The sequence below is a fragment of the Poecilia reticulata genome, linkage group LG12 (genome assembly GCF_000633615.1).
Source record: "Poecilia reticulata strain Guanapo linkage group LG12, Guppy_female_1.0+MT, whole genome shotgun sequence".
Classification (NCBI taxonomy): domain Eukaryota; kingdom Metazoa; phylum Chordata; class Actinopteri; order Cyprinodontiformes; family Poeciliidae; genus Poecilia; species Poecilia reticulata.
The window spans coordinates 25,333,711-25,350,206 of NC_024342.1; the positions used below are offsets into that span (position 1 = coordinate 25,333,711).

Sequence of the window (16,496 nt, forward strand, 5' to 3'; positions counted from 1 at the left end):
TGCGGATTTGTTTTTATTTCCTCTTCTGACCAGAAGGTATTTTGTTTGTTTGTTTGTTAGTTTGTTTGAACTAGTTTGTCAAGTCATTAGGAAGCATTGGAGAAGGAGGAACTTTATTCTTTACATTTTGACTTCAGCACCTCTTGTCACTTTAAATCCAAAAAAGATGCTGCTCATTTGGATGCGCAGTTATGCAACCACACATCTCAGAAAAGCAGAAGTGGAGTCTCCTACACAACCAACAAGAAAGCAGCAAGCGGTTTCATGACAGCAAGTCAACAACGAAACACGTGTCTTTTCCAGCAGCTATTGTGAAGCAGCAAAACCAGTGGACCAAATGCACTAGAGCTCAGATTGTGTTGCTAGGTAACGGTCGGAACTCTGCTGGGGTTGCTAGGTAACGGTTGGAACTCTGCTGGGGTTGCTTGGTAACGGTTGGAACTCTGCTGAGGTTGCTAGGTAACAGCAAGGGACATTACATTCGAAAGGTTTTTGAAGCGCTTCATTCTCCAGACACCAAGAAACATAAACTTGGTGCCGCTCCAAAAGGAGGAAGTGGACTACAGCGCCAGGCATTCTGGGTAAATGCGACCAAAACGAACATGCTAGTCTAGCGCTAGCAGGAGAATTAGCTAGTGGTCTTTAGCTAAAAACAAAAGAGAAATCCTGCAACCGCCACTGCATTTTTGCTTACATTTTGTGAAAAAGGAAGTTGCGCTCAGTGTGCTCTTCAGAAGTTTTCATGTTGTTTTCCTCTGTAGTTCTTATTGCAGCGCCCCTACAGGCGAGGAGGGGAACAGGTTTGGTGTTTTTGACTCAATGCAGTGTGAAAGTGAACCGCAAAAGCCGAAAATGAACAAATGTYGAAATTTTGGTCTCCGATTGAACCGAATCTGCCAGACTAACTGGCTTTGAATAATAACTGGAACATCATTAGCTTTAGAATAAAACAGAATATAATTATATAATTGGTTATTTCTTCACAAGCTGGTTCCAAAGTGGTAAATATTAAATAAAAAGTAAAAAGATGAACAGGAGTAACCACGTCAGGCTGCGTATGTGTTGGCTCATGCCCACTTAAAAGGTATTTGGTATTCCTGCTTTTCACTACTTTTCCTTTATGAATGTTTTCTAAACATACTTTATTTTATTGTAAAATGTCTTTCATCACTTTTATTTTGACTAGCCTTAAGTGAAAACATGCCTTTCCATCCGCTGACTTAGTTTRTCCCCTGTAACGATCAACCGCCGGCTCGTCTCGGCCCGGGCCGCCATTTTGTTTTCAAACGTGCTTCGAGTTAGTTCCCGGCAGGGAGAGGAGACGCATACCGGCGAGGAAATACGATGAGAGCAGGAGAGGGGAGACATTTATGAGGTAAAGAACATCAGAGCGGGTTTGCTTGAGCTCTCCTTAACATCAAAACAAAAGCGAAGGCTGAGTATTTGATGTGGCGTCACACGGAGCCGAGCAGATCGAGTTCAAATGGATATTAACGGTGCAGGAGGCGGCCGGCCGGTCACCGTGGGGAAACGGAGTCCTGACGTTCCCACCGCCCTCTGCTGCTTCACCAACAGAAAAAAACCAATAACAGCCACAAATCTTCAGGTTTAATGAAGGTTGAACTGTTTATTTACTCCTTTATTGCTTCTGTGTATTGAATCGGAGGAAAGAGACGGCAGAACCATCTGCAGCCCGGTTCCTGTTGGCCTGCTGCTGTTTCCCACCAACACAATGACTGAAGTCACTGCAGGGCTTGATGTTCGGTTCTACGAYGGTGAGTTTACGGCCATTTTAAATGGATAGAAACGATTAAATTTACACCAAAAAAAAAAATATATACATTTTGAGCTCAATAAAAAAAAAAAAATTTCAGAAAAAAAACTGAACATTTCGGTTTAAAAAGTCAGGAATTTGCTCGAAAACAAAACAAGAAATTATGAGATTAATCTCAGAAATTTTCTAGAAAAAACATGGAAAGTTCTGAGTTTCAAAATTCCAAAATTTGCTAGAAAAAACTCTGAACTTTGAGATTAATCTACGAAATTTTCTAGAAAAAATTGGCTATTTCCGAGTATGAGAGGTCAGACATTTGCTAGAAAAAAAAAATCAGGAATTCTGAGAGGAATCTCAAAATTCCTAGAAAAAACTTTAACGTTTCATAGTTTAAAAAGTCCAAAATTTACTAGAAAAACCAAAGGAGTAGACAACATTTTGCAAAAAAAATCTCAGAAATTTAGAGAATAATGTCTGAAAATTTCTAGGAAAAAAATGTGAAAAATTTTAAATTTCAAAAGTTGAACTTAAAAAATTTCAATACAGGAAAAAAATTCCACTTTGTCTAGAAATGTCTTCTAAAACATTTTGAAAATGTTCTAGAAAAAAACAAACTTTTTTCTCAAAAATTTCTTGAATTTTTTCTCAATAAATATTTTACTCTTGAAGTTCAAATCGTTTGGAGCCTGTCTGGTGATATATGAGAAAAAATCAAATCAAATCATCCCTATAGTTTAATATCTTGTGGGAAAGACGTAATAACGACAACAAATTTTGAAATTAATCTCCAAACTGTTCTACATAAACTTGAAAATGTCTTTTAAAAGTAAAAGATGTTCCACTTTGAACCCCAGATGGGATTTTTTGGGGTGAAATGATGGTATTTGGTTGTTATTTGCGTTCTGTGTGAATGTTTCCCAACAGGTTTGGCTCTGATGCAGCTTTAGATCCTGTTTGATCTGCGTTTCGGGTTGTAGGCGGTGAAAACCCGGCTGAGTCGTCAAACGGACAAATCTGAGGCCCAGTAAAGTCAAACATGCAGCTGCAGCCGCCCACTCCTCCATTGTTGCTTCCTTATTGCTCAGATTCAGAACAATGGGGCTGGAGGTGGAAGCTAACTGCTTGTTAATCTTCGTAAAACTGTTTGAAACCCACACGATGCAGGAAAACCTCCCCACTGTCTCCTTAGATTAAACAATCTGTCAAAATTACTCTGGATTTCAGCTTTTATTTCRTTAGGAAATCTGCATATTTTCAAAGTGATACCTGAAAATGCTCGTCAGAGTGCAGGGGTGTCCAAAATGCGGTGCAGGGGCCATTTGTGGACCTTGGATTGGTGTTGGTTGGCACCGTTGTCAAAGTGAGATTGACTATCTGGTCCTCATAGAAAATGAAACATTAGGTCACAAAGYCACATGTCACTGATCAGATTGTAGAAAAATCTAAATAATTGGTTCTCAAATATGGACCAACTCGTCCCTCGTATATCAGTTAATTAGGACCTGAAATTTGACACATTCATTTCAATTGGATTATTACGCAATATTTAATACAATAAACATTTTAATACAATTAATTGATTTTTTTTTACAAACAAAATTCCAAAAAAATTTCAGCTTTAGTTTTTTTTTAATTTAAAAATTAATTTTCAGTTTTTTTTTTCTATTTCAAAATTAGTTTTCTGCTTTAATTTTATTTTTCATTTTAAAATTTGTTTTCCAGTTTCAAGTATTTATTTTAGTTTAAAMCTGTTTTTACAATAATTTTTCAATTTTGAATCTTTTTTCAAATTCAGAATTGTTTTTCAGTTTCCCTTTTCTCTTGATTGAAAACATTATTTTTCAGTTTGAAGTATTTTTTTGTTTCAAATATTTATTCTTTCAGAATTATTTTTAGTTTCAAATCTTTTTTAAGTTTCAGAATATTTCTTTTAGTTTCAGATCTTTATTTTCAAATTTCACATTTTCATCAGTTTCAAATATATATAAATGTATTTTTTTATTTCTAAGTTATTTTTCAGTTTCACTATTTTTTGAGTTTCAAATTGTTTTTTGTCTCAAAATTATTTTTTCAGTTTATTTTTTTTAGACCAAACTTTTTGACCCTACTTTAGCTCCATAAACATCTTAGAGCTGAAACATTGCTGCAGCCCAGTGAGATGAATTACATTCTGTAGCTCCGTCTCCACGGCGATCAGTCATGTTTCCACACAGCAACATGTTGCGTTGCTCCGTTTCCTGTAAACGTTTCCGTCGTTTTTACGTTAAAGCGTAAAGTTTCAGACTGACACGTTCAGATCCGACATGTTGGAGGCAGAAATATGTCATCTGGCCCCGTGACCCCGCCGTGACCCCTCACCGCTTTGTCGTTTTCCCACCGACATAACGCCGCAGCGCCGACGGCCTTTTGGGTCCGACCCGCCGCCACCTTTTTAATCTAAACTCAGCGTAAGGTCAGAGGTCAAACTCTTTTCATAGATGTGTTCCTACTTGTTCCTTTCAAAATAAACCTCGCCCCCTGCTGCTGTAGGACTAAAAGAGAGTCTTGTTCTCACGCAGAATCGAAGTGTTGGGGCTCAGACTTTGTTTAAACCGCAGGCGCAGTGTGTTTATGGGTCGGTTAAAAGGTTCCTCTCCGACTGACGGGTCTGTCAAATAAACAGCAGGACAAGTGGTGCCGCTTGTTTCTTCTTCCCCATAAAAGTCAAACATGTCCCCATCATATTCTGCGCTACCAGCATGGGTCACTGTTAGTCTAACACGTTTAACCTTTATCTTAATAGTCGCTCTCTGGACGTATTCCTGGAAGAAAATGAGCTCAGAGCTCCTGTGAAAAGTTTTCACCCCCCTTTGGATGTTTTACTGCAAAAATGTGGCTTTTCAGACAAGAAAATAGAAAAATAGACCATATAATTTCAAAGTAAAACATGATTTCTTTAAAAATAATAACAGTAAAATAAGTGACTGCATAAATATTATGTTTAGGAAATCAAAAATAAGACAAAATGAAGGGAAAATTCCCACACTCATGMTTCCATTTGGGTCTAAAWTGCTCCTAAAATCAACTTCAACACTTAACAAAATGACTGAGATGTCTTTTTGGCAATAAGGTCATGTTTTTCAGTGTCTGACAAATGAGCTGTTTAAAAAAACTTTCCAATKATTAATTTGCAGTTGACGGCGCTGCGCTGTTACCTAGYAACGCCAGCAGAGTTCTGCCCGTTACCTAGCAACCTAAGTGGAGCTCCAGATCATTTGGCCAAAATGTGTCTATTTTTAGAGGTTAGCTACAGTTTAAAGGGGTGAATATTTATGTATGACGGAGTGATAGATGGGGCTAAGAAATAAAAGATATAACAAGAATTGAGTCATAGTGTTACAAAAATAAAGCTGTACAAGAATGAAGTCGTAGTATTAGAATTTATACACATTTATTCTTGTTATATTAAGACTTTATTCTCATAATTTTACTTTTCAAAGTTATTTTTTTTCTTAGTATTCTGTCATATTTATTCAATCACTTTGTTAAATATTTTCTCTCATTGTCGTCATTTTGTAGAAATCAGTTTTCACTTTGGTATTAAAATTTGTTTTTTGTAATTTATTTGCTCATAATCAAGTTTGTAAAAGAAATAAAAACATACTTTTTATAAGCACTGTAAATTATAAAGTGCTATGGGGAAAATTATTATTATTAATAAATATCTACATGTAAAACATTGACTTTCTTGTTTTGAATGAGAGAATAAAATAATATTGCAGCTAATTCACTTATTGTGCTTTAATTTCATATCAGAGTTTATGTTAGCTAGAAACAAGGAAAAGCTTCCATCAGAAAAACCAATTTAAATGTTGGAAATAAGTAAATAAAAGCAGCTATCGGAGATCTGAGACGGTAAACGATGCCATCTTCCTCTGAGATGCAACACAAAGGTCAACGCTGCTCCTTGGAAAGCTCTCTGCTTCGGCTAACGAGCCGTAATCACGCGCGGTGATTGTGTGATTGCTGGCGATGTTGATGTTGCTGCTGCTGCCACCTTCCTCTCTGCTCTCCTTCCACAGCGGCTCTATATATAGAGGCAGCAGTCGGAGGTAATGGGATGATGAATGGACGCAGCCAGGCCTAATTTCATGGGGCAGGAAATCACCAGAGGAACAAAAAAAAAAAAAAAAGCTAAACTTTGGAGGGTGTAATTATTGTCCCCGGGGACAAATCTGTCCCAAACGACGCCGCAGGAAATACGACTCGTGATAAAGTAACGTGTTGTACATGCTAAGGCTTGTGGGTATTCATGCGTTTTGACCTGAGGGATGTTTTCCATCCGTGTGATTTCATCCCATTCGTCTTCTGAAAGCGCCGCGGACTCTTGGCCGCTAACAGCTGTTTGCTTTATTACAGCTGCAGGGATTTATCCCATAATGTTTGATGTTAATAACAATGTTGAATGATTTACTGCAGCGCAGAGAAAGTCGCTCCATAAATTTATCGRCTCGCTTAGTAAAATATTTTCATTTCAGAGTCTGAGTTCAGAAGAGAATAAGAGCTGGTTGATGGTTTTGGCTCTGAAGTTTACTGTGTTTTCACACCTGATATTTTGGCAGATTTGGTTCGATTTGGGATCAAAGTTGCAACATTTGTTACATTTTTAGCTGCTGTCGTTCTCTTTCATGTTGCACCGTATAAAATCATCCAAACTAAATAAAAAACCTGTTCCCCTCCTCGCCTGTGGGGGCGCTGCACCAAGAACCACTGAAGGAAACGACATAAAAACCTCTGAAGACGCTGAGCGCAGCTTCCAGTTTTATGAAACGTAAACATGAATGGAGTGGCGTCAGATTTTCAGCAGGTTTCAGATTTCAGAGCGACCSGACCGGACCGGACCGGACCSGACACAGTAAAAACACATGGGATCTAAATGACTAAATATTTAGCTAGCTTCAAATATTTAGTGTGAAGTTTGCTAACAATTTACTTTGGAGCTAAATATTTAGTTTACTAATTAACTAAATATTTAGCACCAAATGAAATATTTAGTTTGAAGCTAAATACAATATACTTATCTAACCGTTGCACCTAAGTATGTAGTTTGCTAACTGAATATGTAGCTAACAGCTAAATATTTAACTTCCTTATTAAATATTTAGAAAACATTTARTTTTCTAAGTAAATATTTAGTTTGTATCTAAATATTCTTCATGTTGAAATGGTCAACAACATGCTGAAAAGATGTATAAATGAATCCAWTTTTTTTGTTTTTAGAAATAAATAACTCCAATTATTCGATATATTTTGATAGTGCTGCCTCCAGACAGCTGCAGTTGTCTGGAGGCAGCACTCATTGTTTATTTTTCTCAGTTTTACTCCATAATCATCTAAATTACTGAACCCGATTCCTGCCTGATGCTCCTGCGGTGCCTGTTTTCACCAGCAGAGGGCGTGGTTGTGGCTTTTATCCCGTCTTCAGCCTCGTCTTTGCCTTCCTCCGGTCCAGGAATACCTGCCTTCTCCCGAACAGGTCTGGGAATGCTGCTTGGCTCCTGGAGTAAATATGAAAATAAAGCTAGACGCAGGAAAGCCCTAATTAGTCCGTCACTCCAAACTAACACTTCAGCCTGAGCCAGACCCGGCCGGCCCGCAGCATTTTCCCCCGCTGTCAGAGCTGGTCGTGAGTGTCAGATTTAATCTGGTGCAGGGGTCGAGCGGGGTGCTGGGAGAAACCCATCATTTTCATTTTGTTTGTGTGTGTGTGTGTGTGTGTGTGTGATGGATACAGGAGATAGAGGAAAAGATCGGGCCTCTGAGAAGGAAACAGCCTGACAAATTCAATAAAACACGTCTGAGCAGCGCCTGCTGAACGTTCTGCTCCGCTTTGCCTCTCAGAATAAATATGAGCCGTTCTGAACGCAGGGCATTACTGTTGGGTGTAATTGTCTCATTTTTTTCTGAACCGGCGGTTTTCCTCCGTTGTTTGACGGAGTGAATCCAATTACAGGTGTCGCCATCGCTCACGGCGGCGGGCGGAGCGGATGATGCGGCGATCTGGACGATTGATCGGCTGTTTGCGGCGGCGATCGCATTGATTAGCCATGAAATGTGCCAGGCAGCAGCTCACATCGCTCAAATACCAATGAGAGAGAGAGAGAGAGAAAGAGGAGGTTCAGCTGGGGAGGGAGGAGGAAGAGGCGAGGGGAGGGAGAGGAGGTCAAAGATGGCCGCCTTTCCTGTTGGGAGAGGAAGAGAAGGGAAATATTTTATAGGAAAACAACAAATAGGTCCATCCATCCATCCATTTATCCATCCGTTCATCCATCCATCTGTTCATCCATCCATCCATTCCTTCCATCTGTCCGTTCATCCAKCCATCCATCCATCATTGTCCTGTAGTGTTTTTTAGGAGGTGAATCTTTGACTAGGCCACCTAGAAATCGTTGGGTTGTTTGTGTCTCTCTGGACCAACGTGACTCAGTGAGTTTTACTCTCATTTCCCAACAGCGGCTCCTTTATGACCCTCCTGCCATCAGTTCAGCTCGTTTTAGTCATAATTACTTATTATTTTACAGGACAGAATGCAGTAATTGGAGCCAGTTTGAGGTTTTCCTCACATTCCTGCTTAATCCCGTCATGTTCCAGTGTTTTCCTTGCTAACAAGGTTCCAACCCGAGCCTTCAGTCTGCACTGCAGGAGTCCACATTACCTTATAAAAGGACCTACACATGGAGCTGGACACTTTTTTTCTTCTGGTTTTCTCCCAGATCGGTATGTAGAGGATTAGGGCCACTAGAAAAAATGTCGACTGTTTTTAAACTGAATTCTGACTTTAATCTCAGGAGTTTTGACATTTAAAATCCAGGTATATGAATTCAGGAACAGTTTTTTGAGTGTTTTTGCACACTAACAACATAATTAAGATACATCTGAGAATGAAAAAAAGTAATAAAAAAACAGAAAAAAGTAAAAAAAAAATGGAAATCTGAGACAAAAAGTGAGAATATTAAGGGAAAAAAATTTAGAATTCTGAGAAAATTCCAATCTGAGACAAAAAATAAATTTGGATTCTGTGAAAAAAAATCAGAATAGAAATTTGGGAAAAGTCGCAAATTCAAGAAAAAAAATTGTTGGAACTCTGTGAAAAAAAAAAAATAAATCTGAGAAGTCGGAATTCTGAGAAGATTCCAATCTGAGAAAAAAAGACAATTTTGTAAAAAAAAAAAAAAAAAATCACGAATAAGAAAAAAGTCAAAATGTGAAAAAACACATAAATCTGAGAAGAAAGTAGGAGATCTGAAAAAAACTTATTATTCAGAATGTAATAATGTTTTGACAGTTTTAATCCTAATCTGTGGATCCATCTTTGAGCTGGATTACAGGAACCTTTCTGAACCAGTTCAGTTCAGTTGAGTTGAGTTTGGTTTGGTTTGATTCAGTTCGATTCGGTTCAGTTCAGTTCGGTGTTTATTACGAGTCGCATGAATCTCTTTTCAGACTCTAAGTGGGATTAATTCCCGCCTCCGGAGCGTCTGGACGTCCCAGGTGGAAACACCATCTGCTTCATTAAGTGGGAGTTATTCCAGCGGCCCGGAATAATAATATTCCGGTTTCGGCTCCACATCCAGGCTCCGCCGCAGACGGGCTTCATGGCCCAACATCGATTAGCAGCAGTTCAAGGTGGGCAGAACGTTTCGGGTGCAGCGGATGAAACCTTTGAAGGAAAATATGAAAGGAAAATAAATTGAAGCTTTTGCTATTATCCAGAAAGTTTTATTTTAATTAATTTTAAATCCACAAGGGCTTTTCTGTCCTGCCTGGAAATGAGGATTTTGGAAATAAAACACGAGACAAAGACATGAAATGATCTGTGAGGAGCAAATAATTAAAAAGTTAATGATGTTTAGAGGAGAAAAGGAGGCAGATTAAAGTTTGTAAAGAGCCAATGAACACGGGAAAACCAGGATGTTCATCAGGGTGGGAATGATTCAGGAATCAGACTGGGAATACTGGTTCATCCGGGTCGGGAGATTCACTGGAATATTCCAGATTAACTGTCGAGATTCAGGGATGGATGAACAGATGGATGGATGGATGAACAGATGGATGGATGAACAGATGGATGGATGAACAGATGGATGAACAGATGGATGGATGAACAGATGGATGGATGAACAGATGGTTGGATGAACAGATGGATGGATGAACAGATGGATGGATGAACAGATGGATGAACAGATGGATGGATGAACAGATGGATGAACGGATGGATGGATGAACGGATCCATCAGAATCCAGTTTTAAAATCCCATAAAAATAAAAATCTGTTTTTATTTTTTATTCTGAAAATCACTTTTTGACATAAACTTAAGATTTTTTAGATTTTGACTGAAAATTAGAATTTTGAGAAAAAACAAACATCTTTTTTATTCATCGGGCCCTAATGTTCCTCCGTAGCTCTGCCACCAGCGCTAGGCTAATGACTAGCGACGGCTCGTTTTTAATGGCTCAACCAGCCGAGGTTCGTGAAACAAAGATTTATTTTGACTTCCTCTGTGACAAACATTTAAAGTTATTCTGCAAATTAATTTACTTTCCTCCAGAAGCCAAACACACGAGACGTTTTCCATGCAGATCCCTACAACAACGCCTGAGTCTGTCACGCTTCATCACAGAGAAAAATGAGAAAGGGATTTGAAATAATGGAACTTGGCATGTTGAGTCTGTTTGCAGTGACACGTTTCTATTTCAGCAGCGTGACGAGCGGCGGCGGCGATCAGAGCTCGTTATGCTGATGATCATCCGCCATCTTGTTCTGGTTCGTGCTAGTGATGATCTGGGAATTTCATGAGTTTAACAGGAGTGTAACTTATTAGGACGCCAACAAAATGAGTCTATTTCCACCAAACACTGAAATAACTGAGTTTGAAATGTAGAAAATTTACTAGAAAAAAAATGTCAGAAATATTGAGTTTAAGCTAAAAAATCTTATAGAAAAATCTTGGAAACGTTCGAGTGTAAAAAGTCAACAATTTGCTAGAAAAGACTTGGAAAAGCTAATTTAAGAATTTCTAGATTTTTTTTCTTTAAATTCCTGTTTCAAAAGTCAAAAATGTCCTGGGAAAAAATCAAAAATTTGGAGATTAATCCCTGAAAATCTCGAGGAAAAAAAAGGAAATTTCTGATCTGGAAAGTCAAATTTGCTAGAAAAAAACTAAGACATTTTTAGATAAATATCAGCAAATTTTGAGGAAAAACAGATTTTGAGAAGTCAAAAAAATTTGCTTGAAAAAGCTGAAAATTTGAACTTAATCTCAAAAATAAAGTTACAAAAATAAAAAATTCTGGACTTCTGAAACTCAGAAAATTTCAAATTAAACTAAACATTCTTGAGATKTTTTGCAGCAAATGTTTGGCTGTTCAAATGCAGAAATTTCAAGGGAAAAAAATTCACTTTTTCCTCAAAATTCTGTCAAAAATAAAGTCAGAATTTTCTTTTCCCAGTTATAAATTTCCAAGTTTTTTACTTGAAAATGTCAGATTCATCTAAAAATTTCTGAATTTTTCTAGCATTTTTTGACTTTCAAAGTGTTTTCCAGATTTTTTTCCAGTTTTTTTCATTATAATAGTTTAGTTTTAATTAATTTGAGCAGGTTTCTTTGCAGAAACCTGCTCCCCTCATTTCTCTCTGCTCTGCCACATGGGAATCAAAGTGCGGCCGTCTGTCTGCCTTCGCTCTGTCAGCTAATTAGCAGCTTCTGCTGTCAGGATTCAGGCTCCTGTTCATCTTTGTCACAGATCGTCCATTAAACCGYCGTTAGTCGGCTACATTCTGCAGGACTTTGCAGAGTTACGGCCAAAAATCGGCCTCATCCTGTAATTGATGGTTCAGCTCTGTGTTTTTTCTGAGCTTAATGCAAACGACAGAAACAGGAGGACACTGAGGGTCCGTCCACATGAAAGCAGGACGAAGCGAGACATAAATCCTCGCCGCTCTGAATCCGGAGCTTTTTAGGATCTAATAAGGGCGAATCTATGGGGTCGTTTTATGTTTGCCTGTTTTCATTATTCATCATTCGGAGGCTCGGACCGCAGCAGGACTGTAAATCTATAGACGGCCACGCAGGTTATCTGAGCCTAATGCTAACTTTGGCACGGCGTCAAGATGCTAGCATGCTGAGGTTTATGGGAGGCTGTTAGTAGCTACACTGTCAAAAATCAACAGCAGTAATTTGGATTATTTAGCCTGACATAAGAAAAAATGAGGTTCATTTATCACCATTTATCTGATTCATTTTGTAAATGTCACAGTTGTTGGCAAACAAAATGTTTTGTAGTTAAATAATTTGCTTGCTAACTTAATACGTAGTTTGAAGCAAAAATATTAGCTTTAATCTAGGTATTTATTTTGGAGCTAAATATTTAATTTTCTAAACAAATATTTGTATGTAAGCAAATATTTTGTTTGGAGTTAAATATTCCCTTTGTTAACTAAATTGCTACGGGATTTTGCTAACCAAATATTTAGTTTGAATCTACCTTGCTAGATAYATATTTTATCTGGCTAACTATGTTGTTTGAAGCTAACTTGCTAACTAGATATGTAGACAGAAGCAAAAGCTTATACTTAGCATGCTAACAAATTATGTGATTTGAAAACTGGTTTGCAAACTAACTATTGAATTTGGAGCTACATATGTTGCTTGTAAGCTAAATCTTTCACTTGTAGCTCGTCTTGCTAAGTAGTAGCTACAAGCTAGCTACCTAAGTATCACTTTGTAAAATTAAYCCCCATTTTRTTCTCTGACAGGCTCAGTAACTCAAACTACTGTTAATTTCTGACTGTGTATCTTTACAAGTGGAACCCTTAGCAGTAATATTAGCATTTCCCCAAACTGCTAGCTGTTGTGATTTTGTGTTTCTTTCCTGTTTTCTCAGCCCAGAGCAGACGAARGCTGGTTCTGAGCCTGGTTCTGGTGCTTTTGTACGTTTTTCCTTGTAGAAAAGGAGTTGTTCCTTCCTATGGTCAGCCAACGACTCGGTTAAATCGTCTGTGGTTTGACTTCGTCTGGTTTTCACAGATAACTGTCTGTTAGTTCTGTCTCACCAGAACCTGCTGGTGTTTCTCGTAAATACCTGGAAACTCCGCAGATGTGYTGGGATCCAAACGTCTTCCTGTTTCAGCGTTTTACAATCCGTTTTATTGCCTCCCTCCGCTGCAGCTCGGGTTGTTCTGGAACAGGTTCTGCTCCCTGAACAGATGCAAACATGCTGCAGCATCACTGCTGGTTTATGATAAATGATAAAATGCAMAACYAGAACGTTAAACAAAACGTTCCGGAGGTCAAAGATCCTCTCATTAGGGAATTTCCATTGGTGGGCACATTTCAGCTAAWGTGCTAATAGCAGAGCTAAGTTTTTGTTTAGCATTTTAGCTAACTTTGAAAACATTAGCACACATAGCTTCCCCTACAGTAACTTCTTCCTGATCATTTCTAAATCTCTCATTTACTCAGTTATTTTGTAAACTTTCAGGTTAATAAGCTGCAACATCTGTGTTCAAGTTTTGGTTATAAACCGTTAAAAAATATCCAAGTAGTGAGATGTTTAAATTCATGCTCTTATTTTGAAGTCTGTTTACACAGCAGTTTTGTTTCCCCTCCTCATTTTCTCTCTTTTTCCTCCCATAACTTTATTTAAAACAAGAAACATACATATGGAGGGCCAAAACTGACGTAATTAATAAATAAAACACAGACAGTAGATAAAAAAAATACAATGTTTAAGGAAAATATAGAACACATAAACTAGAATGTAAAAATTAAATTGGTGCTTGATGGTTGTAGTCTTTAAGGGGAGATATAACTTGAAGTTAGTGATTTAGCATTAGCTTTAGCTAACTACCATGTTGATGTAATGCTTTAGCAGTAGCTTCCGCCAAATACTGTGTTAGCATTGGTGGAAGAAACGTTAATGATCAGCGCTTTAGGATTAGCATAGCTGGCTTTGTAGCTAGTGGTGAATTTTTGAGTTTTGAACATTTCTGTTTTTGTTTTTTTTTTGAATTCCTATGTTCGAAAATACACAGGAATTTTAATTTCAGAAATTTTCCAGAATTTTTTTAATGAAATTTGAGTTTCAAAAAACCCAAATTTTTGAGAAAATGTCAGAAATTTTCTAGAAAAATACTGCAATTTTTTTCATTTTAAAAGTTGAAAATTTGTAAGAAAAAATCTCAGAAATTTTCTGGAAAAACTTGGAAATTTATGCATTTCTGAAGTCGAGATGCATAAAACRCAGAAAATTTCCATAAATCAAAAATGTTCCACTTTATTACCTGAGAAAATTTTCATATCTTTTGTAGAAAATACATGAAATCAATCTTAAAATTTCAGACTGGCATTCCTTCATGCTCTGATTCCACGGCTGCTTTGGAAGAGGAACGTTCCTGAAATGATGATCTTGTGTTAGCAGCAGCAGGCATCAAAAGATCCAAGAAACAGCCGTTAAAAGGAGTTTCAGCTGCAGAGAAGAAAGAAAAAAGGTTCAGGACGTCCAAGAGTCTCTTAGTCTATAAAAATGATCAATTTGGCTGAAATTACATGTACATTTCGTTCTTTTATCCTTATTTCATCTCATCTTAAGTTCATATATTTTACTTGATATCTGTTGACGCCTTRAAAACGGAGCCAAATTCCTCTTTTGTGCATCACAGTCTTGGCCAATGGAGCTGCTGCTTCTCCGTCTTCTTTTCTGTGATGGATCCTCCCTTTGATGGATGGAGACGTGGAAAACCCCTAAAAGGAAACGAGTGTGTAGCTATCAGAACCAGACAGAAGAAAAACTGGAAAATATTTACTCTGTGGATAAATCTGCCGGGAACTGATGTCCTGCATCTTTAACCGTTACCATAGAATCATGCAAGATGCACAATTAGCATTCATTAGCATGGATTCTGCTGTTTTTTGGCATGAATTGYCCCCATACGCCTGTATCATGCGTACAGGTGATGGTTACGTATTTTCCTGCAGACATGAATCAGTCTGAAGAGGATTATCTGTTGTAATAAAAGCAGTGAGGTTCATCCAGACTCTCCTTCCTGCTCATCATCAATCAACTCGGTTTGATTTGGTTTTGCTTCTGGGTCAGAAATTAGATTTTAGCTTAAAGTAAAAAAAAACAAAAAAAACATCGATATATTGACTTTCCCCGTGTTTCAAAGGGGTCAAATAAAGGTTTCATAGAGATGGTGGGATGCACTAATGGTGCCCTGAAAAAGTAGTGATTAACAGACAGGCATCAGAGGGCGCCTTGATACACTGTAAAAAATGTTTTCTTGGTTCAACTTAAAAAAATGAGGCTGCAATTTCCACTCGGCTTTTTAAGTTACCAACATTTCCTGTTATTAAAGACAACCTATTATGATTGATCAGGTTAAGATAGGTTTATAGGCCAGACAAATTATGTTTGTTACGTTTTTAGCACAAAGTCCAACAATGAGATTTTAGTCTGATCAGTCCAGACTGAGATGTTTTAGGGCGTCTTGTCACTTTAAATTCAATCCAAATCCAAACCCAGCTCAACGTTTACACTCGCACGTGAAAATGGATCCAACAGATACACAGTTAGACAAGCGTGCATCTTTGAAAAGCGAAAGTGGAGCCACCTGCGCAGCCAACAAGATACAGTGAGAACAATTTGTCGAAAATAATTTAGATTTTTTTGCTTGCAAATTTTTGACTTTTCAAGCTCAAATATTTTGTAGTTTTTTTTTTCTAGAAAATGTCTGAGATCAGTCTAAATTTTGTTTGGGTGAAATTTACTGTTGTACTAGTGCTGCTGCCTAATCCCTCTAACAAAAATGTAGACACACTCCTGTTTGTAATCTCATTTTTAGCAAAGAAAGTGAAAAAGAATAAGTAAATAAATTCAAATCTGAAATAAGATGTGTTAGATTTTTCCCCCTTCGCTACTGGAGGTGAGTTCATGGTCTGGACGGGAAATAAAACCTCCTGCCTGACTGTAAAAAGACCTGCAGGAAGATTCTGCAGCTGCACCTGTGCAAATATCARCTTCACAAGAGCAACAAGAAGGAAACCTTTGTTTCTGACCTTTCAGCAGCAGAGCGGACGGACTGTAGATATTCTCATGTGCAAACGTTGAACCGGATCCCTCGGGACCAGCAGAGCCTCAGCAGGGCGTCCTGCAGACTCTCAGCTTGTGTTCGGACGTTTCTCCGCGTCGTCGTCGTCGTGAGCTCGCGCCGCCCTCTCCGTCTGACATTCCTCGTCTTCATTACCGGGCTAATTAGCGTAGCTTTGCAGTGACACCTGGCTGTGTTTCCCATGCTGCACTGCATACAGTACCAGGCGGTCTGGCTGCTGTCAGATGTTCACATGGTGTAACGGATGAGAAGCAGAGATCCATTTGTCAACTGGTACCAGTAATCAGCCACCGTTCCCAGCGTCCCAGACCRCTCAATGCCACAAAGTCATGGGAAAAAATCCCCTGAAACATTCAGTGTCTTTATTAATAAATGCTTATATTGATGCATTATCCTTTTCTTACTTATCTGAAAAAAGAAGGTCATCTAAAAAAAAAAAAAAGACAAAAATTAAAATTTTTAGTCACTAAATACGAAAAAAATCAACCAAAAAAAAAAATCAACAAAAATGTGATTTTTAAAGGAAACCTATTTTGCATGTTTTATACTTTCATTTCGGTATATATATATATA

General features: G+C 37.9%; 1 long non-coding RNA gene across 1 annotated transcript; it reads right to left on the reverse strand.

The window, feature by feature from the left end:
- Positions 1–14,072: 14,072 nt before the first annotated feature.
- Positions 14,073–16,337, reverse strand: LOC108166760 (uncharacterized). Its single transcript, XR_001777133.1, has 3 exons — positions 15,871–16,337; positions 14,419–14,556; positions 14,073–14,281 (listed from the first exon to the last, which is right to left on the reverse strand). It is a non-coding gene; the product is annotated as an uncharacterized LOC108166760 (long non-coding RNA).
- Between the last annotated feature and the right edge of the window lie 159 nt (positions 16,338–16,496).